The following is a 15794-nucleotide window of genomic DNA, read 5'->3' on the forward strand; positions in this document are numbered from 1 at the left end:
ATACTTCCTGTCCCTATACTTCCTGTTCCTATACTTCCCGTCTCTATACTTTCTCCCACACTTTGCATTCCCATGGAAAACATCCAGTTTCATCAATTAGAAAGTTCCCAGGATAGAAGAGAGATAAAGACTTTGAACAGGAGACTCTCCAGAGACAGAGTTATGAGATAAAGTCAGATTTAAATCTCAGATCAGCGGCACAGTGAAGCTGTCAAAGGGTCCAGGGAAATACAAAGCTTTGAATATTAAAGAGCCCTTTAAAAGAAAAATTTACTTTCCTTTAATATTCCACTTTCATTTTAGTGACTGATATAAGTATGAAGAAGACGATCACTAGATTTCAAACTGAATTTCAGATTTATGTAATAAATTACCAATCAGTGTTTTTCACAGGCTCGTTTTTGGAGCTCCGGTCATCAGATATAAAGTGACTTTCACTCCCTTTTCCTTTTGGTTTGTGTCCCTTTCAGCCTTTTTAAAGGATCGCTCATCTAAATATGTGTAAAAGAAACCAAACTTCAGCGTGAGAATGGCTCAGCTGAGAACCTCACAGCTACCGGATCAAACCAAACACCTAAACTCTGGCACCAGTCGTGACCATTTGCTGCCAAATGCTTTGAGTCTGCTCATTCCTCTGTTTGCTAATGGTGCTGGAAAAGGTGGCCTGGCAGGGCCTGAACCTGGTGATGAGCTCGCCATCCTTCATCCGAGCCCCTGCGGACAAACACTTCGTGTCATGCCAGTAGCTCATCATTAACTTCCACCAACACTGGGAGCAGAATGGATAGCCTTGCTTCCTGTGTCGTCACACCGGGGATGAGCCGTAATGGAGCGTTAAAGAAGGAGAAAGGTTGGGCGGGAGCATCGGTGTCGATCAGCTCTCCGTACTGATGAGTTCACAGCGATGCTCAGACACTGGAAACACTTTGGATCCAAAACTTATTTCAAAACTAGGACTGGGTAACGATTAAAATGTGTAATTTAATTAATCACATGATTTCCCTGATTAATCACGATTAATCGCATTTGTACGCAGAATCCAAAAATGAATCCAAAAGTAGCGTATAGCTTTTAGCATTTAGCTTTATTTTAAATGTGCTGCCATATGAATAAAAGTGCCATAACATTTGTTGTGCAAACACACTTTTAACATCAGCATCTTTCTGTAGTTTTTATGTAGAAGCCTCGCTCCACTGTCTGTTTCCTTGAATGACTTGCTGCTATCAGTTGTGTGTTTTGCCTTTAAGTGATATTTTAGACTGGAACTACTACGCTGAGAAGACAATTCAACTTGGCAGAGTTTACAGATGACTTTGGTTCTGTCGACTCCGCCGTCTGGAAGAACTTTAAAATGAAAATGGCCGAGTAAAAGTTCCGTACCCTTCTCCATGTTTGGTGGATCCAAAGATTACTTTCTTTTCCTGTTCCACAGCAGACAGCAGCAGACTTTTACAAAATAAAAGCCTGTGAGCAGCAGACTTTTACAGAATAAAAGCCTGTGAGCAGCAGACTTTTACAGAATAAAAGCCTGTGAGCAGCAGACTTTTACAAAATAAAAGCCTGTGAGCAACAGACTTTTACAGAATAAAAGCCTGTGAGCAGCAGACTTTTACAATAATAAAAGCCTGTAAGCAACATACTTTTACAAAATAAAAGCCTTTGAGCAACAGACTTTTACAAAATAAAAGCCTTTGAGCAACAGACTTTTACAATAATAAAAGCCTGTGAGCAACATACTTTTACAAAATTACAAAATAAAAGCCCGTGACCAACAGAATAAAAGCCTGTGAGCAACAGACTTCATATGGCAGCACATTTAAAATAAAACTAAATGCTAAAAGCTATACACTACATTTGGATTAATTTTTGGATTTTGCGTACAAATGCGATTAATCGTGATTAATCAGGGAAATCGTGTGATTAATAAGATTAAAAATTGTAATCGTTGCCCAGCCCTAATTATTTTGTTTGGAAGTAAACTTAAATGAATGAATTTTTAATTTTTTTAAAAATTGTTAAAGACTGTCTAAAAGGGGAGAGAAAACCTCATTAGGATGTCTCCGTGGTAACTTTCCAGATGCTGGAAGACGTGTTTTTAATGTAAGGAGTTGTAAAATCACGGCTGACCATCTCCATCCTGTAGCTGCAGCATACAAATGAGCGGATTTAATTCAGAGCAGCGAACAGAATTTCTCACTCCCAGCTTTTCCATGGGTGTGCATTATCTGGAATTAATGGACACCCTAAAGCCAATCAAACGTATCACACAAATTCAGCGATGCTCAATCTGTAAATCCGTATAAATCAGGTACCGGTGCAGAGGAGCAACACATCACGGCATTTATTTATGTTTTCATGTAAGTTTTCTTTGAGAGATTTTTCCTTTAAAGATGACCAGACATCAGTGTTTACACACAGTTTTATAACCAGAGGTGGGTAGTAACCAGTTACATTTACTTGTGTAAGTTTTTGAAAACATTATACTTCTAGGAGTAGTTTTAAATCTCTATACTTTTTACTTTTACCTGAGTAGATGTGTGCAGCAGAAGCTGTCCTCTTACTCCGCTACATTAGGCTACAATGAGCTGGTTACTTTTCTTCTTACCTCTTTGGTATTCTACGCCTCATTATTTTTATCCCCCGCGTACGCCTCATTTTAATGTTTTATTCTGACAGAGAGAGAGACTTCCGCCAAAGGCTCTACCACCTGACTGTGTTCCACCAATCAGACGCAGCCGTGCAGTCTGGTCACGTGACCATACTCGATCTCAGCGGCGGGACGGGTTAGCTTTAGCATTAGCAGTCGTAGCAAACAAAGAAAGAAACAGATGAAAAATGTCAGAACCAACGGTGGGAAATGAAGACGCAGACGAGGCCTCATACTGAAAGCATGTTTACCTTACAAAGAGTGAGAAACAGCAGCTACATTATGTGTCTTCTGTGTCAACCAAAACAAACGCACATTTCAGCAGAAACTCAACATCTAACTTGAGGAAACATGTAGCGCTAAGTTTCCTAAACTCGTTTTTCCCCCCATGGATAGGTGAATGTTTGTTTTTTAGGTTACATATGGGTTACATATGTTTTAAACATTTCCTAAGTCTCTTTGATTTTTTATTGAACAGGGCTCTCAAGTTTTCAAGTTTGCTTGGAGTGAGATTCGGGCCGGGCCGGGCCGTGTGCGTGGGGGGGTTTCTTTCTGGGTTTTTTTTGGGGGGGGGGGTCCCTTGCAGTATCCCATCGCCATAAACAAGCTACTTAAAGAACAAAGAAATTGTTTTATTTATACCAAAATCACAAATCTTCACTTTTACACTAAATTCTGCTATATTTTAAAATAAATTGTTTTAGGTATGCAAAGTCTTAACAAACAAAAAAACAGACAAATTAAATTAAGAAAAACAAACATAACCCCAAATGGGCCCCTTGAGCAGTCCCTCTCTGTGTGTGTGTGTTTATGAGTGTTGTTGTAAGTGTTTGTGGCAGATTTTGATGCTTGATGACTGATATTGGGGGCTCCCATTTAAAGCACTGAGGCTCAATGTCAGCCATTTTCAGTCATGATGGATGACAGAGTTCCATTCAGAAACAAAGTGTTCCTGGTCTTGGTTTTATTGAGCCCCACCATGGAAAAAACCCTCTCTGCATCAGCATTTCAGTGTGGCAGAACTAATACCAGTTTGGCAATTGTAGATAGCCTTATTGGGAATCTGCTCATACCAGTCACCTTTGAAAAAAATTAACCACGGAAGCCTAATTACACTCCTACATATTTTTAATTTTTCATTAAGTTGCTCATGTCAAAGGGTGTGTGCTGAATATTTAGACCTACTTCTCCAACGAACACTTTAATCGGCAGGTATTGGTCTTTTACAAGGAGCAGGAAAACTATAGTAACTAATAAAAGATTCAAATAAATGAAGATATGACCTGCTGATGATCCTGACGGTTCTCTTCCACCTCCAGCTCGTCTACAACTTCTGCACGCATTCAGAGCATAAAGGTTATGTCCGCTGTGCATTCATGGAACGCGTGCTTGCAGCTGAAAGCTATTTCACACCCGGCAACAAGAAATTCTCTTTTCTGATTGGCTGAGAAATTCTATTTTGTGATTTTCCGATGGGTTGCTAAATAAAAACAGCTGTACCAGAGCTATAGTTCTGAGCTGTAAGAGCACACAGTAACCTGCCATTGACTCGTTTATAGTATCGGCCATTAGAATTTCTGTGCGACGAAGTTGATCATTTCTCAGCGTGAGAAATGGCATGTGTGGCGTGTGAGCGTGTGAACTTGTTGAAATGCGTGTCTCACGCTCATTGCGTGAGACTTGAGAGCCCTGAATTATTGAAGTACTTGAATTTACCTGGATTATTTTAATTTAAGCTATTTTGTAATTAATTAATTAATTTTAATTTATTTTATCAACTGGATGAACTCTAATTTGCCTAAAGATGATTATTTAGTATGTTTGTCTGTCTGATTGAATGCTTGTGTTAACAAATAAATCAGACGTTACTCAACAGTTACTCAGTACTTGAGTAGTTTTTTCACCTTTTTTACTCTTACTCAAGTAATTATTTGGATGACTTCTTTTTACTTTTACTTGAGTCATATTATTCTAAAGTAACAGTACTTTTACTTGAGTACATGTTTTGGCTGCTCTACCCATCTCTGGTTATAAGCAACATGTGTTCTTTTTATATTTATGATCATATTATCTTTAATTTTAGCCTCCTGTCAGTTACTTAAAGAACTTTGCAACTTAGTTCAGAGTTTTTTGGTCTAAAAGATCAAAAAAGTCTTCGCTATCCTCTCTGATCTTTACAAAGTTCTGTTTCATAAAGGCTGCGATGAGATCTGATTTTAACATCAAGATATCCCATAATTAAAGCTGCGATGTGAAGATTAAATAAAAAGAAAATGAGAAACTGTAGACAGGAAAGGGAACTCGCTTCACCTGCAAACAAACGCTCAAAAAGTCGGGTTTGTTTGTGTTTTCTCACACAAGAAAAGAGTGAAAAACGTATCCAGCCGGCTGCAGCACTGCCTTCACCAACAGGCTGACGCAGATGTGCGAGTTCACCGCCACTCATCTTTATTTGGGGGTGTATCCTTCATTACTCACCCTCATCAGGCAGGTAAGGAACCACAGCCAGTGTGTGTGTGTGTGTTTAAGATTGATGAGGGCTCATCAGGGTCTGGCAATCACTAAACTATCTTTTCATTTCTTTCCGTCTCCAACTCCCTTCATCTATCATGCTGTCGTTCTCGCCGTTCTATTTTTATACCTGCAGATCGTTTTCCAGGTGAAGCTGCTCTACACACACACTGAACTCTGCGGCAACTTTCTGCAACCGATAATTAAAGCAAAGAAATTCAACGGCACATTTAGTACTTTACTAACTGTTCAAAGTGATGTTTAAATGAGGCAACGCGAGTGCAGAAACATCAGATATCACTCTGTTCAGGCCTAATGTTAACCTGCACCCTGGGAGTTCTGAGCACAGGCGCACAGCTGCAGGTACGCGTGTTCACGCCGGCGTTAAAAACCGTCCTGAGGGACCACTTCTGATCAGTTACCTGCTCTGGATGCAGATGAACACATTTCCTGCATCAAACGTTCAGCTGAGCAACATGCAGGACATCAGCATCTACTGATGTCTCTGAGTCGCCTTCAGCTGGTGCAGAACGCTGCTGCCCGTCTTTTAACCAACACCAACAGACGTGTGCACATCACTCCTGTTCTTAACTCCCTCCATCGGCTTCCTGTCCTTTAGAGAACTGATTTTAAACTTTTAATGTTTATTTTTAAAGCTCTTAATGGCCTCGCCCCATCGTATTTATCTCAGCTTTTAACAGTCCTGGTAGAGCTCTGAGGTCAGCAGATCAGTTTCTGCTGGAAGTGCCCAGGTCAGAAACATGCCTGAAACATGCCTGAAACACGTCTGTAACATGCCTGAAACATGTCTGAAACTTGCCTGTAACATGCCTGAAACATGTCTGTAACATTTCTGAAACATGCCTGAAACATGTCTGAAACATGTCTGAAACATGCCTGTAACATGTCTGAAACATGTCTGTAACATGCCTGTAACATGCCTAAAACATGCCTGAAACATGCCTGAAACATGTATTTCTGACCTGGGCCTCTTAAGATCCAGGCTAAAAACCTTATTTAGGATTTTTTTAATACCCAGTATTATGATGACACTTTTGTCTTATTCGATTTTGTTATATTTTATTGCTTTCACTGTTCTTTTATTGTTTTTATTTGTTTTTACTTCTTCTTCTCTTTATTACCTGCTGTAAAGCACTTTGGTACACCGTAATGATTGTCAGTAAAGGGCTGTAGAAATAAAGTACATTTACATGTTGCATCACGAATAAATTCAGGAGCTGAACTTTTTCATTATTCAGGTTTCGGAGCAACACTGTGTCACAGCACCTCTGCTGACTCTCAAACTGAGGCTTTAACACAGATTTTCTTTCTGAAATAATCTCCGAGGAAGGCTGAAAACATTAAAAATGTGTGCACAAACACCAGCTTTACTTCCCGCAGTGCACTCGTCTGCTGGGTGTGTCTCATAGTGCACAACAAATGATCCACTGCTGGCTCCATGGAGCAGAAATATAGGAAAGATGAGCAGAGTTAGGATCGTTTTCCCTTCTACAGAATGCATTTATTTATAAAAGAAAGCGGGCATCATGTGGGACCTCTAATGGGTCTCCATAGATGTCCCACACTGGTCCGAAATGTCTCCGCAGGGACTGGATCTGAATCAATCCTCCATGTTCAAACCCGTTTTTAGAGCTTTTACTAGGATTCATTCACCGAGGACAAATGTTAGCACCAGGCCTCAAACATGCCTCAATTATGCCTGAAACATGTCCTCACCACAAAATTCTGTCACGACTGTTTAAGTGACGAATACTACGAACGTGTGCAGAGTCTGGATCCACTCCTCATTTTTCTATACATCAGAGAGCTGCAGAGATTCACTGAAACATGTTCCAACATGAACATAAACCCAGAATCTGAGTCAGAACCAGAGTTAGTTCAGTTCTGAGCAGCTTTAAAGTGAATATCTGCAGATGTTTCCATGGTAACAGCTGCAGAGATTCACTGAAACATGTTCCAACATGAACATGAACCCAGAATCTGAGTCAGAACCAGAGTTAGTTCAGTTCTGAGCAGCTTTAAAGTGAATATCTGCAGATGTTTCCATGGTAACAGCTGCAGAGATTCACTGAAACATGTTCCAACATGAACATAAACCCAGAATCTGAGGCAGAACCAGAGTTAGTTCAGTACTGAGCAGCTTTAAAGTGAATATCTGCAGATGTTTCCATGGTAACAGCTGCAGAGATTCACTGAAACATGTTCCAACATGAACATAAACCCAGAATCTGAGGCAGAACCAGAGTTAGTTCAGTACTGAGCAGCTTTAAAGTGAATATCTGCAGATGTTTCCATGGTAACAGCTGCAGAGATTCACTGAAACATGTTCCAACATGAACATAAACCCAGAATCTGAGGCAGAACCAGAGTTAGTTCAGTTCTGAGCAGCTTTAAAGTGAATATCTGCTCTGAGCTCCTTTCTCCTCCAGCACAGCCTGAACCCTCTCAGACGAGCTTTCTGTCCTTTCTTTAAGGAGTCTTCAGGAATAGTTCTCCAGGCTTCTTGAAGGACATCCCAAAGCTCTTCTTTGGATGTGGACTGCCTTTTGTTCCGTTCTCTGCCAACATGATGCCACACTGCTTCAGTAATGTTGAGCTCCGGGCTCTGGGGAGGAGTGCACGACACATTCTGCGGCACATTGTTCTGTTTCCAGTCAAAGCTGAACCACAATGTGATGAAACAGGAACATGTGACCTGAGAGCAGCGGGTCGCTGTTCCACTTCAGCCACCGGCTAACATTAAGCTCTCAGGGTGAAGGTTATTTGTTAGCTTTCACCAGCAGATAGGATGATAAACTGGGCGGCGGGGGGGGGCAGAGCAGAGGGCAGCAGCCGAGTCAATTTATTTCACCTGGAACATGCAAAGAAGCCAGAGGCCATTTTCTTTTTTATGAGAGCGAGGAGGGAACAGAGAGGAGAGGCTCGGAGCCTGCGCTCGTAAATTAGAGGATGGAGGAGACAGAGGGAGAGTAAGGAAGAGTAGGCAGGTAATGAAGTGAGGAGGTGGAAGGGAGGACAGAGGAGGGGATGTTTGCACGCTCCTTTCTTGTTAACCTCCAGCAGCCCATAATTCAGGCCTCAGGGGGAAGCTGGCTCACATCGACAGGGACGACAGCGTTCTACACCGGCTGGCTGCGGCGGCTGATTAGCTCGCCGCCCGCCGGCCGGCTGGAGGACAGGCAACTGAGCCGGATTGTTGGTGGCCTCGCTAATTAGCTGGCATTTTGATAGTTCAGTGACTGGCACGGAGGTGGATGCTGCTGGCAACTGGTGGAACTGAGTGATTACACGAATCCTTGGTGGGCCGGAGGGCCTCGAGCTGATCCACTGATGAACCAGGCTGGCGGCCGAACACACGTCTGCATGGAGGCTCCATCTTTCACGGCTGCAGCAGCTGGCTGGGGGAAACATTTTGGGGTTTTTCTCCTTCAATAAATACCAAGTCAAAGTGCACTTTTCTTGAGCCTGCTGGAACCGGTCATCTCCCACACGTCCCCTGTTAGACCTAACCAGGCCCGTCACCAGACACTTTTTACCGGGTGCCCCTGTAAACATGCATGGTGCCCCTGTAAACATGCGTTGTGCCCCTGTAAACATGCATTGTGCCCCTGTAAACATGGATTGTGCCCCTGTAAACACGCGTTGTGCCCCTGTAAACATGTGTTGTGCCCCTATAAACACGCGTTGTGCCCCTGTAAACAAGTGTTGTGCCCCTGTAAACATGTGTTGTGCACCTATAAACACGCGTTGTGCACCTGTAAACACGCGTTGTGCCCCTGTAAACATGTGTTGTGCACCTATAAACACGCATTGTGCACCTATAAACACGCGTTGTGCCCCTATAAACATGCATTGTGCCCCTGTAAACACGCGTTGTGCCCCTGTAAACATGCATGGTGCCCCTGTAAACATGCTTGTGCCCCTGTAAACATGCTTGTGCCCCTGTAAACATGCATTGTGCCCCTGTAAACATGCATGGTGCCCCTGTAAACATGCGTTGTGCCCCTGTAAACATGCGTTGTGCCCCTGTAAACACGCGTTGTGCCCCTGTAAACATGCGTTGTGCCCCTGTAAACACGCGTTGTGCCCCTGTAAACATGCATGGTGCCCCTGTAAACATGCGTTGTGTCCCTGTAAACACGCGTTGTGCCCCTGTAAACATGCATGGTGCCCCTGTAAACATGCGTTGTGCACCTGTAAACACGCGTTGTGCCCCTGTAAACATGCGTGGTGCCCCTGTAAACATGCATTGTGCCCCTGTAAACATGCATTGTGCCCCTGTAAACATGCATGGTGCCCCTGTAAACATGCATGGTGCCCCTGTAAACATGCATGGTGCCCCTGTAAACACGCGTTGTGCCCCTGTAAACATGCATGGTGCCCCTGTAAACATGCATTGTGCCCCTGTAAACATCCGTTGTGCCCCTGTAAACATGTGTTATGCCCCTGTAAACATATGTTATGCCCCTGTAAACATGCGTTGTGCCCCTGTAAACATCCGTTGTGCCCCTGTAAACATGCGTTGTGCCCCTGTAAACATATGTTATGCCCCTGTAAACATGCGTTGAGCCCCTGTAAACATGCGTTGTGCCCCTGTAAACATCCGTTGTGCCCCTGTAAACATATGTTATGCCCCTGTAAACATATGTTATGCCCCTGTAAACATGCATGGGACAATATCCTATTCTGCCTACTATAGCCTATTTACTAAACTACCTTAGGCATTATAAATGGGTAAAATGTGGGTAGGCTAGTTTAAAAGGCTACTCAATCAGGGGAATAACTTATCAGACCATGTCAAGTACTCTTAATTAAAGGTTTTTTGACTTTTTATTTTGCAATATTCCCTCTTGTAGAAGTATTTGAATTGTATTTTGAATTTCCCCCATTGGGGGATAAATAAAGTATTTTTCTATTCTTCTTCTATTCTTCTATTTATTCACTGTGCTACAGTAAGATTAAAACATGTTCAGCACCTGGACTGAAATATTGTTCATTTTTCTGTATCTTTGTGTTTTTTAGTAATATTTCCTCTTCTTAAAGGCTGACTTGATTATGTTTGATGAGCTACAGAAGGACGAATTGAAAAGCTAAAGTGTTTTTATTTGCTTAGATAGCCTGTAGCTCTGTTAAACCTGTTGAGGTTCGTACACATGTGAATAAATGTTCTTATACATCCAGAACAGGCTCGTTTTCTGTACAGAGTGAGGCAGTGTTGGTGGTGGGGTTTTGGCTGGTGGCCCGGGCCAGGCACGGACTGAGCAGTCTGGCATTCGGGCACATGCCCGAAGGGCCGCGGCCCTGACAATGCTCATCGCGGCCCCGCAGTCACGGTTGGTCATCACGCTCCCTCGTCATCCTAAAAAGTTCCTTCTTACTGACCTTTCAATGGCACCTTTTCACTATTTATACCACTGAAATCGCTATACATTACACACTGACGGTTGGACCTTGATGATGTGTTTTATTATGGTTAATTTACATTACATTATTTTATTTTATCTGAATATATCTTCGTACGATGTAAAAATGTTTAAAACAAAATAAATGTATATCTATCTATATTTTGTATGTGTTTGAGACAACTGGAGTAAAGCACTGCCTTGTGGGAATTTCATTTTCCCGGCTCCCGCCAAAAAAAATAGAACGTAGAAGATTCAACATTCTGTAGCTTGTTGGTCAAAGTAAGAGAGAAACGGGGACGGTAGATGTCGCGGATGGATTACTTACAACAATTTTAAAAAAAAAATTAATCGAGGACCAGGAGGAGGTATTAAACGACAGAAGGAGGGAGCGGAGAAAAAGAGGGACAAATTGAACAGATTTGTCTCTGCAATCGCCAAGAAATATGTTCACAATGGGATAGCAACTACACAAATATGGATATTAACAAGATGTGTTGCACAGACGCAACGAACAAGACAAGGTAGGGGCCGAAGGATTTCCACTAATCATTGTGTCCGCCGTGGCACTATTTTTTTTTATATTTTATCTCATCTCCTTCACGTAGGGTCTGTCTGTATTGTCACTCACTTTTCTAAATCAGTGTGTAGCCTACTGTCATAAGCTAGTCTGTGGCTAGTCTGGCTAACCTAAAGAGTAACACAAGGCACACTTTTCATGATGTGTAAACCTGTTTAGCTTGTGGTAACTGCCTGGTAATCTATGGCAGGGCTGTTGTAGTTGTTCTTATTCCTATTCCTAACTTCATGACTTGGTAATGGGTTCTCGATTTGACGGCTTGTCTTGCTGACAATTTTACAGTATCTCCATGTTGCTTTGTATTTAGCTCTGGACTGGTTAGCATAGAAGTTGGACTACCATAACTGTCTTGTCATGAAGTATTAGCTGGGTCTCTCTTGAGTGGACAGCGATCTAAAGAAGGGACTTTTGCATATAAACACAGGGTGCAGGAACGAAGTGGACATCAAAAACAAGTGGACGATTGGTGTTGGCAAATGCTGGTCTACGGGGCCGCTTGTGGGTGCAAAATGCCAGGGCCGCTTCTTTACCCCAGTCCGTCACTGGCCCGGGCCCCCGTACAGCTCAATGCCCGGCTACGCCCCTGAACCTAACGTCTCACTGTTCCAGCAGTGCTTTCGTCCTCCAGCCCTTAAACTTCCCCCCGACTCAGCAGTGAAGCGTGTGAATGTCGTTCAGGCCCTGAAACAGACGACGCTGGGGAGCTTTAACAGCCTCCGCTGACCTCGTGTCGCATCCTCTCTCGGGATGATGGTACTTACACAGATGCCCTCTCAGAGCTACAGGATGACTGTCATCAGCATGGTGTCAGATAACAGCGTCAGAGGCAGGTTCCAGCTCTATTTGACCTCTGCAGGCTCCCAGTGTAGTTTGGCTTCGGTATCAAAGTGAGGATTAAGATTTTTCCATTAAAAAATACACCGGGAAGGGTTCAGTGAGGGCTCACTGTGATTGTAACTGTTGTAATGAATATGAAATGCCAGGCAGAAAGGAGGAGAAAAAAAGCTTTTTATCCTTGTAACTCCAAGGAGCAAAAAGTCTGAGTCATCAAACAGAGCTGCAGTTTGTTTGCTGGGATAAGATGATAACCCGCGCCACATGGCATTGTGGGTAAAGATGATACTACATACTGCACACTGCATACGACATACCGCATACTAGATACCGCATACTACATACTAATCGATCAGACAGTATGCAGAGCGTTTACCCACAATGCATTTCGCTCCTGCCCGAGCCGAAATCAGCCGGCCTGAAGCTGATTTCTCTTAAGCTCTAAACTCTGTAAACTTTAGCAACATTTGAAACATTTTCAGGTGAGAAAGTAGTCGTTTAGATCCCCAACGTGTTGAAAACCTGACAAAATACCGGCTGTTTACAATTTTGTTCCCACGAATTCGGCGCTACTGAAGCTAGCCGCAGTGAGCTAACGCACTTCCGGTTATTTTCACAAAATAAAATACCCGTTGCCTTTTATCATAGGGAAAGCCATTACCATACAATTGGTGCTTTGGTTTTGAAAACAGGAAGTGAACCTACCCTCGTTATAGCTAGCTTGAAACTGACGTTTTGACAGGAAATGACGATCGGCGGCGTCACGTTACGTTGCATCTTGGGTAGTTTGAGTATGAGTAGTAACCTCATGATGCATACCCAACATTTCAGAGAATCTAGTATGCATCCAGGAACTTCTCGCTTACTCAAACTCGCATACTAACTCAAACAGTTTGTAGGAGTAGTAGGAGAAGTATGCGGTTTCGAACACAGCCTTTGTCTCAGCCAACAGCAGCCAACCCTGGAAAAGCTGAGCAGAACAAAATGTCACTCCCACATCTTCCCAGGAAACAAGCTGATCCTGAATCATCTGACCTCTTATCAGCCCTGTTTGGACCAGCAGCAGGTGAGGATCTGTGCCTCCTCCCTCTTGGTATATTTACAGCGGTGAGGAGTGGAAACTCTCTCTAGTTTCCCCTTGAGAAGGATAAAGACATTATTTACTCTACCGGAGCAGAGCAGTGAAGTAAAGAAATGCCTCGAGGGTTAAACTCGCACTGTACTATACAAGGCTGAACTTCACTCTGCACTGCCGGACAGAAATCATTTTACATTTAAGGGCATGTTTCCTTCCTCTCCAGGAGCTTTGTCAACCTCTCAGGTTCGAGTCTGGAAAAGAAAAACAGCAGTTCAAAGAACCGACTTCAGCGTGTTCTTATTGAATGACGTCACCACCTAATCTGCAGCCCACATTCAGTCCCACAGCACCTAGCGATGGGACAGGATCACCGTGATGGCCGCCGGGGGCAGACATCACAGCCCTGACATCACTCACAGTACAACACCAAACGGTGACAAAAGCCACATTTTTGTCTTCATGTTGACCAACAGACTTTTAAATGTAACCTTCAGGTGGAGGTTTTTGTCGTGTGACCAGCATCATTTCAGAGCCATGATGCTTTACTAACCCTAACCAAGTGAAAAACAAAGGGAAACGTCTTTGTTTAAAGTTTTTAACCTAAATAAATATGTGTAAATATGTCAATAATTAACTTTTTTGTTTTGTAATGTTCTTTTTTTTACATAAACAATCATTTCTGTGTGCATATTGTCGCCACAAAAAGAGAGATTTCAGTAAAAACCAGGCCTCAGCATCTGTGTGTGAAGCTGCACAGAGCAGGAAGAGAGTCTGACCAACTTTCAAAATAAAGTCGACTTTGCAGACTCCTAAAATGTTTGGAGGGAAAAAGGCCCAAACGACCGAGCTCTTAGATGCCACAGAAATGCACGTCTATGCTTGGCTGAATGCAACGTGGAATCTGACAAACAATACATGCTTAAAACATGTCTGAAACATGCCTGAATCATGCCAAAAACATACCTGAAACATGTCTGAAACAGGCCTCAAAAATGTCTGAAACATGCTACATACATGCCTGAAACATGCCTGAAACATGTTTGAAACATGCCTGAAATATGTGTAAAACATGTCTGAAACATGTCTGAAACATATCTTAAACATGCCTGAAACATGCCTGAAACATGCCTGAAAAATATCTTAAACATTCCTGAAACATGCCTGAAATATGCCGAAAACATGTCTGAAACATATCTTAAACATGCCTGAAACATGCCTGAAACATGTGTGAAACTTGCCTGAAACATATGTGAAACATAACTGAAACATCTGAAACTTGCTTGAAACATGTGTGAAACATGCCTGAAACATGCCTGAAACATATCTTTAACATGCCTGAAACATGTCTGAAGCATGTCTGAAACATGTCTGAAACATGCCTGAAACATATCTTAAACATGCCTGAAACATGCCTGAAATATGTGTGAAACATGTCTGAAACATGTCTGCAACATCCCTGAAACATGTCTGAAACATGCCTAAAACATGCCTGAAACATTCCTGAAATATGCTTAAAACATGCTTGAAACGTGTCAGAAATATGCCTGAAACATGCCTGAAACATTCCTGAAATATGCTTAAAAAATGCTTGAAACATGCCTAAAACATGTCTGAAACATGTCTGAAACATGTGTGAAACATGACTGAAACATCTGAAACTTGCTTGAAACATGCCTGAAACATGCCTGAAACATGTCTGAAACATATCTTAAACATGCCTGAAACATGTCTGAAGCATGTCTGAAACATGCCTGAAACAAGCCTGAAACATATCTTAAACATGCCTGAAACATGTCTGAAACATGTCTGAAATATGTCTGAAATATGCCTGAAACATGCCTGAAACATCCGAAACTTGCTTGAAACATGTCTGAAACATGCCTGAAACATATGTGAAACAAGCCGAAAACATGTCTGAAACATGACTGAAACATGCCTGTAACATGTCTGAAACATGCCTGAAACATGTCTGAAACATATCTTAAACATGCCTGAAACATGCCTGAAACATGTGTGAAACTTGCCTGAAACATATGTGAAACATGCCTGAAACATCTGAAACTTGCTTGAAACATGTCTGAAACATGCCTGAAACATGCCTGAAACATATCTTTAACATGCCTGAAACATGTCTGAAGCATGTCTGAAACATGTCTGAAACATGCCTGAAACATATCTTAAACATGCCTGAAACATGCCTGAAATATGTGTGAAACATGTCTGAAACATGTCTGCAACATCCCTGAAACATGTCTGAAACATGCCTAAAACATGCCTGAAACATTCCTGAAATATGCTTAAAACATGCTTGAAACGTGTCAGAAATATGCCTGAAACATGCCTGAAACATTCCTGAAATATGCTTAAAAAATGCTTGAAACATGCCTAAAACATGTCTGAAACATGTCTGAAACATGTGTGAAACATGACTGAAACATTCCTGAAATATGCCCAAAAATCCTTGAAACATGCCAAAAACATGTCTGAAACATGTCTGAAACATGCCTTAAACGTGCCGAAAACATGTCTGAAACATGTGTGAAACATGCCTGAAACATCTGAAACTTGCTTGAAACATGCCTGAAACATGCCTGAAACATGTCTGAAACATATCTTAAACATGCCTGAAACATGTCTGAAGCATGTCTGAAACATGCCTGAAACATATCTTAAACATGCCTGAAACATGTCTGAAACATGTCTGAAATATGTCTGAAATAT

This window comes from Odontesthes bonariensis, chromosome 23 (genome assembly GCF_027942865.1).
Source record: "Odontesthes bonariensis isolate fOdoBon6 chromosome 23, fOdoBon6.hap1, whole genome shotgun sequence".
NCBI lineage: Eukaryota > Metazoa > Chordata > Actinopteri > Atheriniformes > Atherinopsidae > Odontesthes > Odontesthes bonariensis.